The sequence below is a fragment of the Trifolium pratense genome, linkage group LG5 (genome assembly GCF_020283565.1).
Source record: "Trifolium pratense cultivar HEN17-A07 linkage group LG5, ARS_RC_1.1, whole genome shotgun sequence".
Classification (NCBI taxonomy): Eukaryota; Viridiplantae; Streptophyta; class Magnoliopsida; order Fabales; family Fabaceae; genus Trifolium; species Trifolium pratense.
The window spans coordinates 33,128,320-33,142,300 of NC_060063.1; the positions used below are offsets into that span (position 1 = coordinate 33,128,320).

A 13,981-nucleotide genomic window follows, 5' to 3' on the forward strand; every position below is an offset into this window, starting at 1 on the left:
GCAGGTCTGTGCAGTCAGACCAAGTGAGTATTGTGTGTCAATCGTGTTGGTCTAACAATTTTATTGTGTTTGTTTTGTGAAATCACTTATGTTGTTCATTTAGGAACTATGAGTGATGTGAATTGGATTAATCGATCCATTGTTTTGTTGAGTAATGGTGTGAGTGCTATACTTCTATGTTTATAATAGTTGTATATGCGTAGAGTTTAACCTTTTTGTAGTTTAAACTTGATGGATTGATGCTTATTGCTAATTGTTGATGATCCGGCATGATGTAAAACTGCATGTGATGATCCGGCATGATATAAAACTGCATGTGGTAATGATTTGAAATAATTTTAAAAACTAATATTATTTCTTGAAGATTTTGGTGAAAATATAGAGTTATTTTCTTTTGAGTGAGTGAAAATTAATTTTTCAAAATGGTGAGAAGAGTAGGATATTATTGTGTCCTGGTATGTGTTTGTTATATGTTTGTTTATAACATGTGCTAGATGATTACTAGGCATTGAATTGCTATGCGTTTTATGAGTACAAACATGAAGCTCTCATAATCCTATGTTGTAATTGTGATGCATGATTCTAATTGTGCTTTCAAGTCTATAATGATGTTATATGCTTGATGTTTTGGATTTTGTGGATTAGTGAGTCGAGAAAACGAGAGTTTAGTGAGCGTAAGTTCAAAACCGTAGCAGAGCACCCAGATTTTTGGATGTGCTCGCTAGGCGAAGAATGAACCTCGCTGAGTCTCGCTAAGTCTTGCTATATCCTGTGAATGTTTTGACTTGTCTCGCCGGGAGCTCGCTAGCTTTTGCTAAGCGAGGGAGCCAGACAAGAAATTTATTTTTGTTGACGTCTTGTTCTGAGTTGATTGAATGTGAGTATGAATTATTGCTATGCAATGTTCATTTTTCTTGTGTTGTTTTGATTTCCTAACTTTGAGAAGTGAGGGAAGTATAGGTTACTTGAATGCTTGCATGAATTTGTGTTAGTGTTTAGGTATCGTGGGTTAGGTTTTGTCCCCTGTATGCGACATGCGTGTAAACGATGTCGATACTAGTTTCTTCTTAGGAAGAATATGTTTAGAGACGATAGAACCGTTAGGTGTGAGCACCAGAAGTTATAGTGGAAGAGTGTAGGTGGGTTTGAGATAAGTGGGGGAGAAGGTTATATCCCTCCGAGATGTTTCGATCGTGAGAAGATGAGTAGAGATGTTCTTGAAGCGGAATATTCAGGAATTGGCGACGTTGTTCGAAGTGGAATGAATGGGCGCAACAAGTTGTGAGAAACTATTAGAAGAGGAGTTGTCGGACCAAGTGTTTCGCCGTGAGGCGTTAGTGAGATTGGTTAAGTGAGATGAAGAGTATTTGGAACGGTTGGAGATCGTGTGTTGCACTAAAAGTATGGAGGCGTGTTTTGTGGACCAAGTTGAAGTACCTATTCGATTAGTGTGAGTCGAATATGTAGAAAAGGAAGTGATTAGGATTCTTGAGAGGATGATGATTTGAAGTAAGTTGTCATCCAAGCGGACCGAATGTTGTAGCGGATGCTTGAGTAAGAAGTTTTACGTGAGTCGTGCATATGGTAGTATGTTGAATTGGTTGAACAAGTCGGAGTTCTAAGTCTAGTGTGCGAGGTGATTTCTAGAAGAGGTTTGAGAAACTTAGAGAAAGAGACGTGAAGATTAGTGAACCGTTGGTGTTAATTAATCGATGAAGGGAAGTAGGTTTTAAAGTAAATGAGAATGGAATTGAGAAATATCATAATAGGATTGGTAAGTTTGTTGAATCGTTGGAAGTGAGGATTGTATGAGTAGTCGAGTTTATTCGAAGATGGAAGTAGGATAACAATTCGAAAGATTTTGTGAGAGGCTTGCCGAAGAAAGGGTAATTGGATTTGGATAATGACATGGCAATTTGTGTCGAAGTTGAATGAGATCCTAGAAGTGGAGATGAAGCTAAAAGAGAGGTATCATTTTTGAATGATGAAGAATAAGAAAGTTAGCCGTTGGAGAACGTGTTGAGAATAAGTAATATGAGGTCATGTTGGAAGTGACTTGTGTTAGGTGGGAGTTTGCGAAAAAGGATTACCGCACATGTGAGTAGATGTTGTGTTTGAGCACATATAGTAAGGAGTTGAAGGCGATGCCTAAGGTAAGTGTCAGAGAGCATTTGGTAGTGCCCACAAGATAAGAGTGAGTAAGTATTTGCTAAGGAATTTGGATTCATGGAATGGAAGAGTCGGTAGAGACTAGTGTTGTTAGATGTATCGTGGATGTTGATGTGGTATGGTCACAATCGGTGACAATGACGTAAAGGATTTTAAATTGTTTCATCATGGATGATGGGACGGTAGTGATTTGGTGAATAAACTTAAGATGTATTTTGGACGAGAATTTTTGGAAATTTTCTAGAAATGGCACGTTGGGAGTAGACAAGGAGCCATTAGTAAGGATACTAAGACAAAGGTTGATTAGAATTTAATGGATAGAATTAGATCGTATGGCGAATATTTGGAGCTTTGTAGATTTAATTCAAGAGTTTGATTTTGGTATCGAATGTACTAAGGAGGAGTTTAAAGATAACTATCCAAAGAGAGATGATGATTGGTAGAGGTCGGAGATGAATAAGAAACCGATGGGTGAATAAACAGAGAAGAGTATGCTTGTTGCAATGCAAGATGATGAGGAACATCGATAGATGGATTATGGGCAAACTGAAGATGTCGTTTGGAATCAACGAGATAGAGGTTATGATTGTTCGGAGAACCAATTTTAGGCGGTAGCCTAATTTTGAAGTGGCGAAATTGCTAAGGGATTAAGGAGAAGTGGTATTGGAAAATGTTTGCGTTAAGGAATGCAAATATTGGTTGAGAGATTACTTGGAAATAGAATAGTCGTAACGAGATTCGACTCAATGATTGGAGATATGTGAGAAGAGGAATTTGACGGTTAGAGACGGTAGTTTTTAGCATGTGTCAATAAAGTTTGAGAATGTTGGTCATCAAGTGATTGTTGGAATTGAACTATCAAGTGATGTGTTTGGAATAAGATTCGTATATGAATAAGTGATGTAACACGGTTAAGTGACTCATGAGGGAATCAGAGACTTATATGATTTGTGGAGTTGTGGAGTATTCCACGGGAGTATCTTTCGGAGTGTGTTCGATTAGTTGTACTTGTTGTGGGTAGCATTATACGTACCGTAGAATGTGAGTTTATGGATGTTTCGTACGAAGTGGATGTTTTAGCGGTTTGATAAGAATGGTTTGTGCCGATATCATGATTGTTGAATATTTATCGACAAATTGAGGAACTGGCCGTCCTTGATCTCTTGTTGATAAATAGACAAAAATTGTGTTGGATGGGATAAATTAATTTTGTCAAACTTAGTAATGTGTAGCGTTTTGAACGTTTGGTTGGAAGGTCGGATACAGGAGTTATCCGGAGTTGTTTTAGTAGCGTAATTTTCGAGGGCGAAAATCTTTTAAGTGGGGGAGAGTTGTAACGACCCAATTTTCGTATTATTATTTTTTTATGTGTTAAAATATTTTATTTAACGTGGAATTTTAATTAAGTTAATAACTAGAGTTATTTATCGAGTACTTTAGTTATTAAGCGAGTAGAGAGAGAGTTAACGTGTTATTGGGCCAAGCCAATTGGGCTTGAGGCCCAATGGGCCTTGCTTCATGGTGGGGGGCGCCCATATGGCCAAGGATGGGAGAGAAATATCATTATTTTCTCTTTTGTTCATGAAGTGTAGAGAGGAAGAGGAGAGCTTGGGAGCTAGGGCAAGGGGAAAGCTAGGGATTCGAGATCTTCGTCGTGTTTTCTTCGAATCCAGGTAAGAGAGTAGATTTCATATTCGTGGGTGACCCGAGGAAGGGGAGAATGTCGATTTCTCCTCACCCGAACTTCCTCCACCCCATTTTCGTTTTAGCTTAGAACGGATTTTCTTGATGGAAATCGTTTCTAAGGTTCTTAATATGTTTAACATGCTTTTAACATGATTAATGAACGAAAATAATGGTTAAAAACGAGTGTTCTAATGGATTAAACTCAAGAACTTTGTGTTCTTGAGAGTTTTGATGAAAAAGTGTCAATCTTTACTTTTTCGATGTTTATGACGTAGATCTGAGAAATGAACTGTCCTTTTGTGTTTAGATATGCTTGTTGCACTTGAATATGAACTTATTTGGGGTTTATAACATGAAAAATGGCTTATGTGAGAGTCTTGAGAGTTTAGAGTTTGAAATGAGAAATGTAGAAAATTGTTATCTATGAGGTCTGAACCTTTACGTGCAATTTTGACCTCTTTTCGTTGTGAACTGGTTTTAGTGGCCAACATAAAAGTTGTAGCCCTGTTTGTTAGCTTTCCAACGAGTATTTGTGCGTCTCCATTGGACTTTCGTAGCCCAAGTTATGATCGTTGCAATGAGAGGCTGTCCAATAATTTCCGCCTGAAACGGCAGATCAGTGAGCAGCCATCCTTTCTGATGTTTTTCCGCCCCAGGCGTAAGCTTTTCCGCCCCAGGCGTAAATTTCCGCCCCAGGCGTAAATATTTCCGCCCCAGGCGTAAATACTGCAGTTTGCACCAGTTTTTCATCTGCGATCTTCCTTTGCATGTAGTTTCGAACCAGTATCTTATTCTTACATGATTGTTGATGATTGTTGATGATTGTTGATGCATATATTGATTGTTAATCATGTATGAAGTATAAATGAAGTATATTAAGGTGTTAATTAACTTAATAAAGAAGGATATTAGGATTATGTTATTCTAATAAAGAAGTATATCGAATTATGTTATTCGATAAAGACGGATATTAAGGTATTGATTATCTTAATAAAGACGGACGTTGGATAGTGTTCCACGTTATTGTTGACGGGCTATATGCCAAAATTGTTGATGAATATATTCATGAGTTTTGAGTGCATGCATCATGAATATTTAGGGATATTGGCTTGTCCAATAAAGAAGGATATCGAACTATATTTGTTTGATAAAGACGGATATCGGAGGTGAAATACTCTGATAAAGACGATGGTACCACATGCATTAGAGGTGTCTAGAGGACATAACATGAATGTGAAGCATTAGATTGCATTAGGGATTATGTGTGCATTTATAATAAATGATGTTTGACACATACTTGGTAAATGTTGATTGTTAATCCGTATGTGATGAGCAGAGTCCGTCATGACTATAAAATGAACAAACGCAGAGTCCGTCATGACTATAAAATGAACAAACGCAGAGTCCGTCATGACTATAAAATGAACAAACGCAGAGTCCGTCATGACTATAAAATGAACAAACGCAGAGTCCGTCATGACTATAAAATGAACAAACGCAGAGTCCGTCATGACTATAAAATGAACAACGCAGGGTCCGTCATGACCATAATCTGAACAATGTATTTGTTGATGTTTTGGTATTGTCCGAGACGACGTGAAACTATATGTTTGGTGTATTTTGTGAATGATTGATTATGTGATAAATGAAGTATATGCATGATATATGAATATGCATGAATGATGGTGATGTATATGTATAATGTATGATTATGCATGTTTTTATGAAAAAGTGTTTAAGTACAATTTACTTACACTTGTATATTTTGAGTATGTTATCTAACTCTCTTTTATGTGTTATGTGCTGGACCGTTGGGGGTCCAGATTTTACAGGATTTGTGGTATTCGATGTCGAGTCGTCGGTGAAGCTCCGCTCTGATTGTGACACGGGAAAGGGTTTTATATTGTATATAAAGTCCATTATCTAGGTTGATTTGTATAGCTAATAAATACATTAGTTGATTTAAGATTTGTATAAACACTATTTTTACTAATTAATTACATTAGTATTATTTTGATAGAGGAGTGTAATACTCGAACCGATATTCAATAAATTAAACGTGATTTTCCGTTGCGTATTTTGAAAAAGATTTTACTAAGGTAGAAATATAGAAATAATGGGTTTGGGTGTTACAGATGGACTGGTTACTTTCTTCAGATTGAGTGTCCCCTTCATTATCAGAGGTATCCTCATCAGCAGTTCCAGTTTCCTCATCTGTGGACTCAGATGTTGTGGCAGTTGGCTCAACATCCTTTTCAGCAACAGTTTCCTTCACAGGTTCTTCCTCAGCAGTTCCAGCATCTTCATTCTCATTCAAGGATGTCTCAACATCTTGCATGACAACCTCTTCAGTCACAACAGGGGTTGATTTTTCAGCCATCATCTCAGTTTCAACAGGCATAGAATTAAGATCTCTCTTTTCAGCTTCAGACCCCAATTTTTCTAGACTAGGGTTATCACCGGTTGACACGATTGTTTCAACAACATCAGACACAGTTTTGGGGTTTACTTCAGTTGCTTTCTCAGATGTGTTAACATTCGAATCAAAAACCAAATCAGACATAGACAGAGCAAACTTAGACTTGTAGTCTCTTCTCTTTCTTTTAGAACTTCCTTTACTAGATTTAGCAATTTTAGCAGTAGAAAGAGAGATATCATCGCCTACCTCAGAAGTTCCCTTCTTCACAACAGTTTTTCCTTTTCCTTGCTTCTCAGCGTCATTGGATTGAGCTTTGGGTTTGGATGCATGAACAACTGTAACGGGGACCGCGTCCTTGATAATCTTTGAGGGATCGATTTTTGTCTTTGATCGAGTAGACCGTCCGGTTTTAGTGGTTTGTGAAGATTCAGACATGTTTTGATAATTTTTGAAGGTTGAGAAGATGGATAGATGGAGTTTGATGATCAAAGTGAGAAAATAGGGTTTGCAGACAATGGTTAGAATTTGGAAGAAAAACAATTGAATGCGTGTGATGATGTATTTAAGGGAAGTTTGTAATGATTTCCCTAAATTAGCGTGCATTAAATGATGGGAGAGAAAACGGTTTCCTTTTGCACGCCACAACTGCAGTAACTGCTATGCTTCTTCATGCAGGCAAATTCCCAATTTGCCCCTTAAAAATTCAAACTGATTAGCATCAAGCGCCTTTGTAAAAATGTCAGCTAGCTGTTCACTTGTACCAATGTGCTTGAGTTCCACACAATTTTCTTCAACAAGGTCTCTAATGAAATGATGCCTGATGTCTATGTGTTTGGTCCTTGAGTGTTGAACTGGATTCTTTGATATATTGATTGCACTCAAGTTGTCACAATATAATGTCATGACATCTTGGTCGACATTATATTCTTTCAGCATCTGTTTCATCCACATCAACTGTGAACAACTGCTACCTGCAGCTATGTATTCAGCCTCTGCAGTGGATAGAGACACACAATTCTGCTTCTTGCTGAACCATGAGATTAAGTTGTCACCCAAAAAGAAGCATCCTCCTGAAGTGCTCTTTCTATCATCAGCACTTCCAGCCCAATCTGCATCACAATACCCTATTAAAGTTGAGTTCTTGGTCTGGGAATACAGAATCCCATAATCACTGGTGCCCTTTATATACTTCAGAATCCTTTTGACTTGCACAAGATGGCTCATCTTTGGCTTGGCTTGGTATCTTGCACAAACACCAACAGCAAAGGTGATGTCTGGTCTACTAGCTGTAAGATACAAGAGACTGCCAATCATGCTCCTGTATAGACTTTGGTCAACATCAATGCCATTTTCATCTTTGGTTAGCTTCAGATGTGTAGCAGCTGGAGTTCTCTTGTGTGCTGCAGTGTTCATTCCAAATTTCTTGATCATATTCTTCGCATACTTGCTTTGAGAAACAAATATGGTGTCTTCCATTTGTTTGACTTGCAGACCAAGGAAATATGTCAGCTCACCTACCAAACTCATTTCAAACTCTGATTGCATTTGTTGTACAAAATGTTGCACCATCTTTTCAGACATTCCACCAAATACTATGTCATCAACATATATTTGGGCAATCATCAGCTTTTCTTCTTGTTCTTTAACAAACAAGGTTTTGTCATGGCCTCCTTTTCTGTATCCTTGACTAACAAGAAAATTTGTCAGCCTTTCGTACCAAGCCCTTGGAGCCTGTTTCAGTCCATAAAGAGCCTTCTTCAGCTTGTACACATGATCAGAATTAGCAGGATCTACAAAACCTTTTGGCTGCTCCACATAAACTTCTTCATGTAAGTACCCATTAAGAAAGGCACTCTTGACATCCATTTGGTACAGCTTAAATTTAAAGATGCAGGCTATACCAAGAAGAAGTCTGATAGATTCCAATCTTGCTACTGGCGCAAATGTCTCATCAAAGTCAAGTCCTTCAACCTGAGTGTACCCTTGAGCCACTAACCTTGCCTTGTTTCTTGTTACAACACCATTTTCATCTGACTTGTTCTTGAACACCCATTTTGTGCCTATGACATTAACACCATTGGGTCTAGGGACAAGATCCCACACATCACTTCTTCTAAACTGAGTCAGTTCATCTTGCATAGCTTCTATCCAAAACTCATCAGTAAGAGCCTCTTTTACATTCTTTGGCTCTATTTTTGAAACAAAACATGAATTAGTAACTACTTCATTTGTCCTTCTTGTAGCAATTCCTTGGTTAGGATTCCCAATGATGAGATCCTTGGGATGGTTCTTCTGTATTCTTATTGAAGGAACTTTACTCACAGGACGAGGTGTAGGAATGGTTGATTCATCATCTGAATCTGATTCCTTATCTGCTACAGCTTCTTCAGATGTTGGCAAAGTTGTTGCAACATCATCTTCAGTATCAGATGTTTTAGCAGATGTCAAATCATCTATCACAACATTGATAGATTCTACTATTACCTTAGTTCTCTGGTTGTAAACTCTATAAGCCCTGCTGTTTGTTGAGTATCCAAGAAACAATCCTTCTTCACTTTTGGGATCCATTTTTCTTCTGTGCTCTCTATCAGATAGGATATAGCACTTACTTCCAAACACATGAAAGTGTTTGACAGTTGGTTTTCTGCCTTTCCACAGTTCATATAGTGTAGTAGAAGTTCCAGTTCTGAGTGTTACACGATTGTGAATATAACAAGCAGTATGCATAGCCTCAGCCCAGAATTGATATGGAAGATGTTTTGCATGCAACATCACTCTGGCTGACTCTTGTATTGTCCTGTTCTTCCTCTCAACAACACCATTTTGTTGAGGTGTGATTGGAGCTGAGAATTCATGCTTGATTCCTTCAGAGATGCAGAATTCAAGAAAGCTTGCATTCTCAAACTCTTTACCATGATCACTTCGTATCCTAACAATAGTAGAGTTCTTTTCTCTTTGGAGTTGAAGACAAAGTTCTTTGAATGCATCAAAACTTTCAGATTTGTCTTTTAGAAATTCAATCCATGTGAACCTTGAAAAATCATCTACCATGACAAAAGCATACCTTTTTCCTCCAAGGCTCTCTACTTGCATTGGCCCCATCAAGTCTATGTGCAGTAATTCTAGAACCCTTGTTGTGGTCAGATGTTGCAACTTTGGATGCGACATCTTTGTCTGCTTCCCTATTTGACATTCTCCACATATACTTCCTTCTTCTATTTTGAGCTTTGGAAGCCCTCTGATAGCCTCTTTAGCTATTGCCTTCTTCATGCCTTTAAGGTGCAGGTGGCCAAGTTTTTGGTGCCACAACTTTACCTCTTCTTCTTTGCTAATAAGACATGTTGGTACATCTTCTTCTTTAGGGATCCAGAGATAGCAGTTGTCTCTTGACCTTACTCCTTTCATTAACAACTCTCCTTGCTCATTTGTAACTAGACATTCAGCTTTCGTGAAGTTAACTCTCATGCCTTGATCACAAAGTTGGCTTATGCTGATTAGATTTGCTTTAAGCCCTTTTACAAGCAGCACATTATCTAGCTTTGGTAAGCCATGGTTTGCAAGTCTACCAACTCCCTTGATCTCCCCTTTAGCTCCATCTCCAAAGGTTACAAAACTGGTAGCATATGACTTCAAATCTTCAAGATAGTGTTCAACACCTGTCATGTGTCTAGAACAGCCACTATCAAAGTACCATGTTTCCCTTGAAGAAGCTCTCAAAGATGTATGTGCTATTAGACCTGTGATCTTCTTCTTTTCTCTCCATTCCTGTCTTGTTGTAACATTAGGAAAGACAGGAGTATAGAATTCTTGATGAACTTTCCTTGGATATCCGTGCAGCCTATAGCAGAAAGGCCTAATATGTCCTTTTCTTCCACAATGATGACATGTCCAGTTATAGAACCTGGGCACAGGATGTTCCATAAGATGTTGCGACAATCCTCCTGACACAAACGTGTTGTTGATTGGAGTATGTATAGTGGCATTGTTGAACTTCATCTGTTGCTTTACTCTTTCATGTTCAAAACCAATGGGCTTAGGTTTCCCGTAGTTTTGTCTTTGTAACATTTCCTCAAAGGCATCAGTACCTTTGGTCAACATTTTGGCCACTTTTGTAACTTGATCCAAGTCAGCTTTTAACTTGGTCACTTCTTCATTCTGTTCAGCAACTTTACACAGGAGTTTAGACTTCTCCATTTCCAGCTGTTGAATTTGACTACCCTGATCTTCAACCTTAGCATTGAGATTATCAATGTTTATGAGTAAGTCATTCTTCTCAGTTTGTAGTTTACCATTGATCTTCTTTTGTTTTTCTAATGCTTTGCAAACTTCTATACTTCTAGTATGAAGATCTTTATAAGTAGCAGCTAGTTCCTCATAAGTTACCTCCTCATCACCTGAATCTGAGTCAGATACACAAACTCCTGTTAAAGCATTAACATATTTGGCAGATTCTTCTTCCTCTGAATCTGTATCAGACCATGAAACTACAAGACCTTTCTTTTGCCTTTTTAGAAAGGTTGGACATTCAGGTCTGATATGGCCAAAACCTTCACATTCGTGGCATTTTACTCCTCTTTCATCTTCATTTGTCTTTTTCTGAAAGCTGGACTGTTTGTTGTTGTTGAATCGACCATTTGGCTTGTGCCTTTGATCCACTTTCTTCATCAACTTGTTGAACTGTCTCCCAAGCATAGCCATAGACTCAGCTAAGCTTTCTTCACCTTCAGATTCAATTTGTAAATCATCAGCAGCACTTTTTGAAGCAAAGGCTAGATTCTTATCTTTCTTTTCATTCCTCCTGTTTAGGCCAATTTCATAGGTCTGAAGTGATCCTATGAGTTCATCTAGATTTAGACTTGAAAGATCATGAGCCTCCTCAATAGCTGTCACCTTCATATCAAATCTTTTAGGCAAAGATCTGAGTATTTTTCCAACTAGCTCCTCATCTGAGATAGGTTTTCCAAGTGCATCAAACGAATTTGCAAAGTCAAGCACATTCATTTGAAAGTCATGAATGGTTTCTTCCTCCTTCATTCTGAGATTCTCAAAATTGGTTTTGAGCATCTGAAGTTTAGATAGCTTAACTTTTGATGTTCCTTCATGAGCTTTTCTCAGAATTTCCCAGGCATGCTTAGCAGTAATACATCTCTTAACAAGCCTGAACATGTTTGCATCCACACCATTAAAAATTGCATACAAGGCTTTGGAGTTGCCAAGTGCCAGATCATCCTCATCTTTAGTCCATTCATCATTTGGCTTCTTGACATCAGTTTTATTGCCATCTTTGTCAAGAACCATTGGTGGTTCCCATCCGCGTAACACAGCCTTCCATGTCCTGCTGTCAATTGATTTTATGAAAGCCTCCATTTTAGCTTTCCAATAATCATAGTTCTCAGGACCTGTCAGTAAGGGGGGTTTAGACACTGACCCTCCTTCTTTATCCATTGTACCAGAAAGTACTCTCCCTGGAGCTCACCCAAAATAACAGAACAGGGTGCCTGCTCTGATGCCAATTGAAATTCTGGTATCACTAGAATGATGTTGCCTAAGATGTCCCAACAACTACTTTGTGTATAATGTTGTTTTCTATTGTTGGCACATCTTATATAACATATAAAAAAAAACTGACAGAAAATAAATAAATGACACAAGTAATTGTTAACCCAGTTCAGCCAACTGCCTACTCTGGGGGATACCAATCCAGGAAGGAAATCCACTAATAGCTCTAGTTACTAAGACCTCCAGCAAACCCTAGGATTTACGCCTTACACTAAGACCTCCAGCAAACCCTGGTTTACGCCTTATAACCTCGACACTACTTATGCAACTTCTGCCTAGGAACTCCTAGACATGAGATCCCATCTCACTTCCACTCACACAACACAACCTGTGTTGATTATACAATGTTTGGAAAGATGTGGTGACAACTTGTCAAGACAACACTTCACTTTTGCTTAAAAGCTTCAAGTGAATCACACATGGTAAACTCCGTACTTCAAAGCTTAGGAGTAACCTTAAAATAACAAACTTACTTCTTAACTCGTGTTATAGAATCCACAAGCAAGAATTACAATCAAACAATAAAACACTCAACAAAGACTCAACAAAGACTCAATATGTGTAACTAATATTTTTCAATGAGATACTTAGTCTTGAGCTTGATCTTCGTATATATAGCATAATGGCACGCTCCTCTTGCTTCAGAATCAATAGGACGCTCCTTGAGAATCATAAAACGTGATCTGATACTTTTTCAATCTTCATTAAGGATATATCAAGACTTTCCAAAAGTGTTTAAGGACTTTATATGATAGGATAAGTCATCCAGCCATTTCATTAAGTTTGTCGTATCCTTAAAACTCCTGATCAGATCAAATCTCCATTGAGCGTGCTCATTAAGTGGATTTCCAAAAATAGCAGATGCTCTCATAAATGCGCGAGATTTCCTTGAATAAATATGATGTTGTAACATGTTTTCCAACATCTTGTTAGTATATTTGTTTTAGCAAAATTAAGCCAATTCAAATATCCAACAGAATGAGACAGGATTCGCCGGCTGAAATCCTTGATTTGCCAACGCGTCATTGTCTCTCCTCCCATAATCACCAAGGGTACGCCTTGGCGGTTGAGGAACCGGTGGAACATGGACCGGTGGAACCTGTTCTTCTTCCATCGTTGCTGAATTCTGTCCTTGACAGTGCGGTGTACCACCTAGCAAAACTATTCCCCTTGACGCTTGAGCTTCCCTTCTTGCCTTTCGAATTGCGCGAGCTGTCTTTTCAATCTCTGGATCAAATTGCAGCTCTTGAGGACCTGTTCTCCGCATGCACAATGAAACACACAAGTAGAACGCTCCGGGAAACAAATATAAAACAGAAAATACTGAAGAAAACACAGAAAATATGAACACTATTGCCTAGTTGAATCAATCACAATCCCCGGCAACGGCGCCAAAAACTTGATGACTAATTTCGCAAGTGCACGAAAGTCACGTAGTAATAAAAATATCGATCCACAGGGATTGTGTGATCAAACTAGTCGAATTGTGTTCATAGACATTATACAGAAAATTACACATAAATTGGGGGTATGTTGAGTAATGAATGGCTAGAAAACGTGCTTTGATAATAAGGAAAAGCGAGGTAGAATCATCGGAATCATCTAGACTATAGCTAACCGCATACAACCTACAATGTCATAAGAACTACTCAAGTGTTCACAACTAGATCGACAAATTAGTGAATCGCAATCTCTTGTCAAAATCCACTCTATTCGTTGTCGATACTCCCCCGATCTCTCGGGCGGAAGCTACCTACAACGAATGATATTAACGCGCGTCAATCGTTCGCTACACTCTATGCCTCAATCTCTCGACCGGAGACACTCGAGTGCTCAATACAATTCAGTTCAGACATTAAATCAATACTCTCGCACGTGACTTAACTCAAAATCATTACAACACTAATGAAGGATTGTAAAGCATTAGAAACAGACTTGAATTGAATGAACACTGTAAAGAGAGTATGATCTTACACAATTGCAGGTTACATTTAGCTGAACTACATTCTAAACTACCCTAGATCCTACCTCCAAAGGAGTTTAGCTCCTCATCGTTCTTCGATTGCTTCCTCGCTTCATCGCCACGGCTTGTGAATCCATGATCTGATGCGCTTGGAGCTCCCACTGGAGTGTTGAATCACGATCTTC

The 13,981-nt window shown here is 38.4% G+C and overlaps 1 pseudogene; it reads right to left on the reverse strand.

Moving 5' to 3' along the window:
- The window catches only part of LOC123886472, a 77,646-nt pseudogene that overhangs the window by 51,215 nt on the left and 12,450 nt on the right, over positions 1–13,981 (reverse strand).